General features: G+C 31.9%; 1 pseudogene; it reads left to right on the forward strand.

Annotated features, from left to right (window-relative positions):
- The first annotated feature begins 1,339 nt into the window (after window positions 1–1,339).
- Window positions 1,340–4,455, forward strand: LOC107956167 (crooked neck-like protein 1; annotated as a pseudogene).
- The last annotated feature ends 2,436 nt before the right edge of the window (window positions 4,456–6,891 follow it).

The raw sequence follows: 6,891 nt of genomic DNA on the forward strand, positions 1-6,891 counted from the left end.
AAAAATTAATCACAATAAACTCTTCTATCTCAGATTCGTGATTTCGCAACCATTGTTCAATTTAGGCCCTATTTCGGGATGTTACATAAGGGCTTAGGGTTTATGGTTTAGTGTTTAGGGTCTGATTTTAAACAAAACGGCGCCGTTTTGCTCCCTGTATTCTCACCCATCAGCCAAGTGGCCATCATGTATTCTTTTCGACAACTCATACACTCTTTCATCCTCTTCTATTTATTATTTAACTAGTTTCTATATATTAATTAAAATACAATTTATTTTTAATTTAATATTTAAAATCTTCACAAAAAATTAATGATACATAGAAAAAAAGTTGAAAGTAAAAACATAGAAAAATATATGTTAAAAATGAAAAAAATTAAAATACTATTATTTAAAATAATTTTAAAGTGTTTTGGGTATATGACTGATTAAGTTTTTTAATTTATATATTAAATAATTTATTATATAATTTTAAAAGAGATAATATGAATTTTAATATATTAAAATTATCATTATATTTTTTAAAAACTTTTTTTTTCATATTTTGTTTTTGTTTTCCTACATAAAAAATTATATAAAAATTTTAAAATTTATCTAATTCTTTTAAATATTACTTAAATTTTCAAAAATTATTTATTTAAAATTGACATGAATTATATAATATTTAAATATAAAATTTTAAAAAAAGTCAATCATTAGTGGCGTTTATGAGAAAAATGCCGCAAAAGAAGCAATAGCGGCGTTTGGACCAAAAACGCCGCAACTAGGTATTAACAATTTTCAAAACAGCGCTGTTTCACTACAGGAATTTAATTTTTTAGTGGCATTTTTGCTGAAAAACTGCAAAATCCATCATCAATTGTACAGGCTTATTTGACAGTATAGTAAGGACGGCCAGTATGGTGTCAAGACCGACTATCGAGTAGCAGTGAACTTAGCTACCATGGTGCATCTTTATGTTGTGGAGTGGCCGTTGCCGTGCCTTTGGAATTGTAAGGTCCCTCAGAAGGTCAAAGACTTTATTTGGAAAAGCCTTCTAGATTCTTGTCGATTCACATTACATCTATACAATAATTCACGTATATGTCATTAGTAAAATGATAATTATGAATTTTTATATTTATTTAAAATGATTTGATAAATAATATAAATTCAATAATTAAAAAACATAAAATTAAATGAATGATCAAATTTGAGTGACAAAAAGGTCATCCTAAAAGAAAAAATATCTTCCCAATTAAATACTGAAATGCTGCGTTTCTGAAAGGACCTATAAGCGACATCGTTTCGGGGTAAACATCCTCTATATAACCTTAGCATGATATTTCAACAAAAATAATTAAAATTAAACCAATGAAAGAAATCCCTAGAAGCCTAGAGAAAAGGGGGGAAAATGAGGCCGATGCCGATGGAATTCATGACAGACCCAAACGACCAAGGGTCAGCCATGAAAGTTGACGATGTTGACACACTGGAGATCTTCGACGAAGGCGTCATCGCTTTCGACAACAAGCTCGCAGATGCTGATTTCTTCAAAAACTTCGAAGACAATTTTGATGACTCTGATATCGACTGAAAAAACAAAGAAGGATCGTTTCAAGTACTCATCTATCTTTTTTTTCCCTTTTTACTTTCGCTTTTTAGGGTCTGAAATTTATTAAAACTTTGTTCAATTTAGTCGAATCTGAACTGTAATATGGATGCTTATCTGTATGCAAATCAAAATAGTGTAGTTTATAAGTTTAAATCGGTATAAATAAATATAATTTTCCTTTTAGCTCATTTCTCTTTTACTTTTTTTCTTTAAAAAATTAGTAAATACTTCAAGAAAGAAGCAACGATGTTTTTGCTGAAATATAAACAAGCCTCTATTGTCCAATGCGAGTTCGAACAATTAATTTTCAGTATGGTGCTCTTGGCTTTGCTTAAATCTCTTATAACCATGCAAGATTTGTCTATACAATACTGTCAAAGTTTAATATAAGCAAGTTAGAAAGGAATCAAGAAAGGGAGCACTTCATCTAGGAGACAAACAAGCTTTGGCTTTTTGTAAGTCTCTATCCCTTGTATATGGTTGTTGCTTTCTTGAAGTATTTACTAATTTAAAAGAATCAGGAAATCCATTTTCTGGAAGTTGTTTATATTTCATGTGAATTTGGGTAGTAGAGTATTCATCCTCTCAAACTTATTACACACTCTCTCCCTCTATATCAAAATTATACTTAAATTAAAAATTGTGGTTTTTAAATATATATATAGGGAGAAATCCACTTATAATATTCTAAAATTAGAGTAGTTTTACACACTTTAATATTTTTTGTACAATTAATATTTTAATAATTCAACGATCATATTTCACACTTCATTTATATAGATCATGCATGTCAAGTTTGGAGTAAATTAAAAACTTTTAACTATTTGTTTTATATAAAAAAATTCCACCATACGAAATTAAAAAAAATTCGAGATGAAGAATGGGGAGATTGTACGGGCTAGGAATGTGTATGAACGTGCGGTGGAGAAGCTGGCGGATGAAGAAGATGCAGAGCAGTTATTCGTTGCATTCACCGAATTTGAGGAACGGTGTAAGGAAACGGAACGAGCTCATTGTATTTACAAGTTTCCTCTCAATCTTATACCTAAAGGTAGTGTAGAGGATTTTTATAGAAAGTTTGCGGCTTTTGAGAAGTAATATGGAGAAAAGGAAGGGATTGAGGATGCCATTTTGGGGAAGAGGAGGTTTCAGTATGAGGATGAAGTCAGGAAGAATCCATTGAATTATGATGCTTGGTTTGATTATATAAGGTTGGAAGAGAATTGTTATAGAAACTTTTTGTGGCTTTTGAGAAGCAATATGGAGATAAGGAAGGGATTGAGGATGCCATTGTAGGGAAGAAGAGGTTTTAGTATGAGGATGAAGTCAGGAAGAATCCATTGAATTATGATGCTTGGTTTGATTATATAAGGTTGGAAGAGAGTGTAGGCAATAAGGGGAGGATTAGGGAGGTTTATGAGAGAGCTATTGCTAATGTTCCTCCAGTTGAGGAGAAGCGATATTGGCAGAGATATATTTACTTATGGTGAGTTTTTGTGTGCCTAATGGTTGTATGCTTGGTTTAATATTATAGTTCTGTACTAACAACTTATGGTTTGCTTTTAATTTAGGATTAATTATGCTTTATATTTGGAGCTTGATGCTGGGGATATGGAGCGAACGAGAGATGTGTACAGGTATCTTTATGTTCTTGCAATGGATTTATGGTTCTGTTGGTTGCTACTATTGCTAAATTGCAAGTGAAATAATTTCTTTACTAATAAATCTTGTCAACTGAACTCTGCAAGAAATTTTCCAGTTGCCTACTATTTGAATGTTTGCATGTTTTGGTTTCATGTTTTGCTAACAGTCCATTTCATTACCCTGTAATGTGCTGATAAAAAGGGAAAATGAAGGAAGAAAATCTAAAATTTAACATTCGAAGTTAGCTTTGTTGCACCTTTTTTCTCATTGAGTGTTCTATTTCTTTATGTTATTAGTATCTTCGTTCTTTTCATGGTAGTGTTTTTGCTCCATATTTCCTTATTTTGTATTGGTGCCTCTCTTCTGATTTATTTTTAAGACAGCTCATTATATCTAACATGTCATGAAAAATGATGTTGTCTAAAATAGAGAGAACACATTTCAGCATTTGCATTGTTTCTCTTTGACATGAGTTAATGTATTATCTTGTGATTATATGGTGGTGGTTTTATAGTAGTCAGTAGGTAGCGAATTATTGTTACTTTTATAGCATGCATCAAATGTTATTTTAATTTTTATCTTGTCTCCCTCACCCACAAGCATATGGTGTATTCTAAAGAATCATTCAGTTTTTGGGTGTTTTTCACCATTCATATTGTGGTTGGTTATAATAGACATTGAATGGTTCCTCATTAATTTAAAAATTTTCTAGGGAGTGCCTTAAGCTTATTCCACACGAGAAGTTTTCTTTTGTAAAGATCTAGCTTCTTGTTGCACAGTTTGAAATAAGACAACTCAATCTCAAGGGTGCGCGGCAAATTTTGGGAAATGCTATTGGAAAGGCACCTAAAGATAAGGTAAATGTTCGGATTATGTTGAAAGTTTATAAATTTGACTACTTTTAACATGAACTTTTCTCATTATGTTGCTTTGTTAAAATTCAGATCTTTAAGAAGTATATTAAAATTGAGCTGCAACTTGGTAATATTGACCGTTGCCGAAAACTGTATGAGAAGTATCTGGAGTGGAGCAAATATGTCGAGTTAGAAAGATCATTAGCTAAAACAGAGCGAGCAAGAGCTATTTTTGAGCTTGCCAACTTAGACATTTTTTTCTTATTGTAAGAATATTTTTAACATTGTAACATTTAACATTATTGTAAGAATATTATGAATTATACTTTAGTTATCAATTTATATCATATATCTTTCGTTGAATTTGAAGTATCATTTAGATTTGTTGTTTTTGGTTGGATTTCATGCTACAGGAAGGGTTGTATATGGATGAAAATTGAATGTTACAAATCTACCAAAGTTAGTGGCGTTTTCCCATAAACGCCGTTAAAGAATTAGTGGCATTTGTAATAAAAAAAGTCACTAAAAGTCATTCTCTATAGCGGCGTTTGTGATAAAAGCGCCAGTAAAGATCACGTTCTTTAGCAGCATTTGTGGGTAAAGCGCCCCTAAAGGTCATGTTCTTTAGCGGCGTTTTTTTATAAAAGTGTCGCTAAAGGTCATGTTTTATAGCGGCATTTTTTTCACATAAACGTCACAAAATTTAGCGGCGTTGTCTATAGAGGCGTTTTTTGCGGCGCACTATAGGACTAAAAAAAGGCCGCTAAAAGCTTGTTTTGCTGTAGTGCAATAAAAAGTTTGAAACTGATCCCCTCGATATGAAAAGATTGTTAAAACTCTTTTAAAAGAAAAAACTCAAATAAAGTATATTAATTCAAAAGAGAAGTTGTTGAACAATAATGAATTGACCGATGAATTGTGTACAATGCAAAAACCTTTATATGGGATGGCTAAACAAATCTAAATAAAACTCTTAAGTCTACTAGAACTCTAATTAACTTAAACAAGAAGTAGTTTTAAACTAAACTTTCTTGTTGACATAAAACTCCTAAATAACTTAAAATACTTAATAATTATAAAAAATTGGAATAAAAAATAATAAAATAACAAGAGATGATAAATTCAATATTAGGCTATATATAAAAATTAAGCCTAAAACTTGAACCCAATATGATTTAAACTTGAATTAAAAACCCTAAACTCGTAATTTCTGTAATAATCCTGTCAAGAAATTCTGCTCACGCAATCTTCACTAAGATGGTCATAACTTGAGTTCCCGAACTCAAAATCGAGTGATTCAAAGTGTAATTTGAAGCTAAGAGAAAGATCTTCAAAATCTATGCAGAAATATTAATTTAGAAATGTCTGGATTCCATCCAAAAATCTATCTTAAGTTGACTAATATTTTATACTTGAAAATTGACAGTTTGGTTGAATTGACTTTAATACATTTCACTCATTCCGTGCATGTATCATTCCTGGTTTCCTAGAAAAGATTCATTCTCACATATTGACTTTGATCAAATCTTAGTTTGATTTGCTTGACCTTTGACCTTGTTGTTGGGCCTTAAGGTAGTGTAAGCCTATCACATCCATAGACCTGAAATTAGGCCTTGAAACCTGTATCATGGGTTTTATCCGATGTACTATCAGTTTAGTCAGTCACATCTACATCTCTATCTTTTGGGAGTCATTTGCTTCAATACCTAAGACAAGGTATCTCTCATTGTGAACTTGATAAATGTGATGTGATCCTAACCACGTGGGTTTTTGACTATGCCCAGATCCAACTTCGCTTATTTAATGGTTCAAGGATTAATGGGCTTAACATGCTTATTGGGTCATTCCACTTTACAGGCATTGCGCTTAAGGGAGCTAACCTTGGACTCAATCCAATCATTAAAACCTAACATGGGAAACCTATGTTTAAAATGGAACATTTAATTTTGGATCTTATGCTTTATTTTGCATATGTTACATTTTATGCGTTAGGTCTTGTGAATCACTTCCATGCTTATTTTATGTGATTGCATATGTTTATGTTTGTTTTTTGCATTAGTTTCTACATCATGTTTTTACATTTCGATATCTAAGTATCATATTTAGTCTAAGCTTCTAGTATGTTTATGTCCTATGATTTATCTTTGTTGGCGTGTGTTTGTAATTTACTAATGAGTCTTATTTGTAGTTATATCAGGTACATTAATCATCCATCATGCAACCATGTGGCCCTTCGTTTTCTACTTCAAATTCATGCATGAAGATAACTTAAGTCATAGGGGTTCATACAATAATAGACAGTGCAACAAGGGAGATTCATATGGCTATTCGGTTGACAACATAATGCATGAATAGCAAGGAGCTATGCATTTGGTTTTGTCATTAATGATACAAGGGGGAATAATGTCCAAGCACATGCACCTAAAAGGGGAAGGAACCTACCATGTTCATGTACATCCGTTTTTTTGCATTGCCAAAGGAGACAAATACTTAAGATGCATGAATGGAGGGGGGAAATGTATATGACTATTCAGTTGATTCAATGAATATCAAGGTGCATGGATGGTGAGGGGAGATGTAAATGACCATTCGAAGGGTACATTGCACCAAAGGGAACATGCACATTCAACAAAGGGGATGAAAGTGACCATTCAGTCAACACAAGAACCAACTTGGATTCATGAACGACTTTGGATGCATGTACATTCTTAATAGCTAGTTTTGACTCTTCATTTAGCTTAAACATTTTTTCCCTATAAATATGTAGTCATTGGCTTTGTAAAAAACTAATGAATGATC

This window comes from Gossypium hirsutum, chromosome D07 (genome assembly GCF_007990345.1).
Source record: "Gossypium hirsutum isolate 1008001.06 chromosome D07, Gossypium_hirsutum_v2.1, whole genome shotgun sequence".
Lineage (NCBI taxonomy): Eukaryota > Viridiplantae > Streptophyta > Magnoliopsida > Malvales > Malvaceae > Gossypium > Gossypium hirsutum.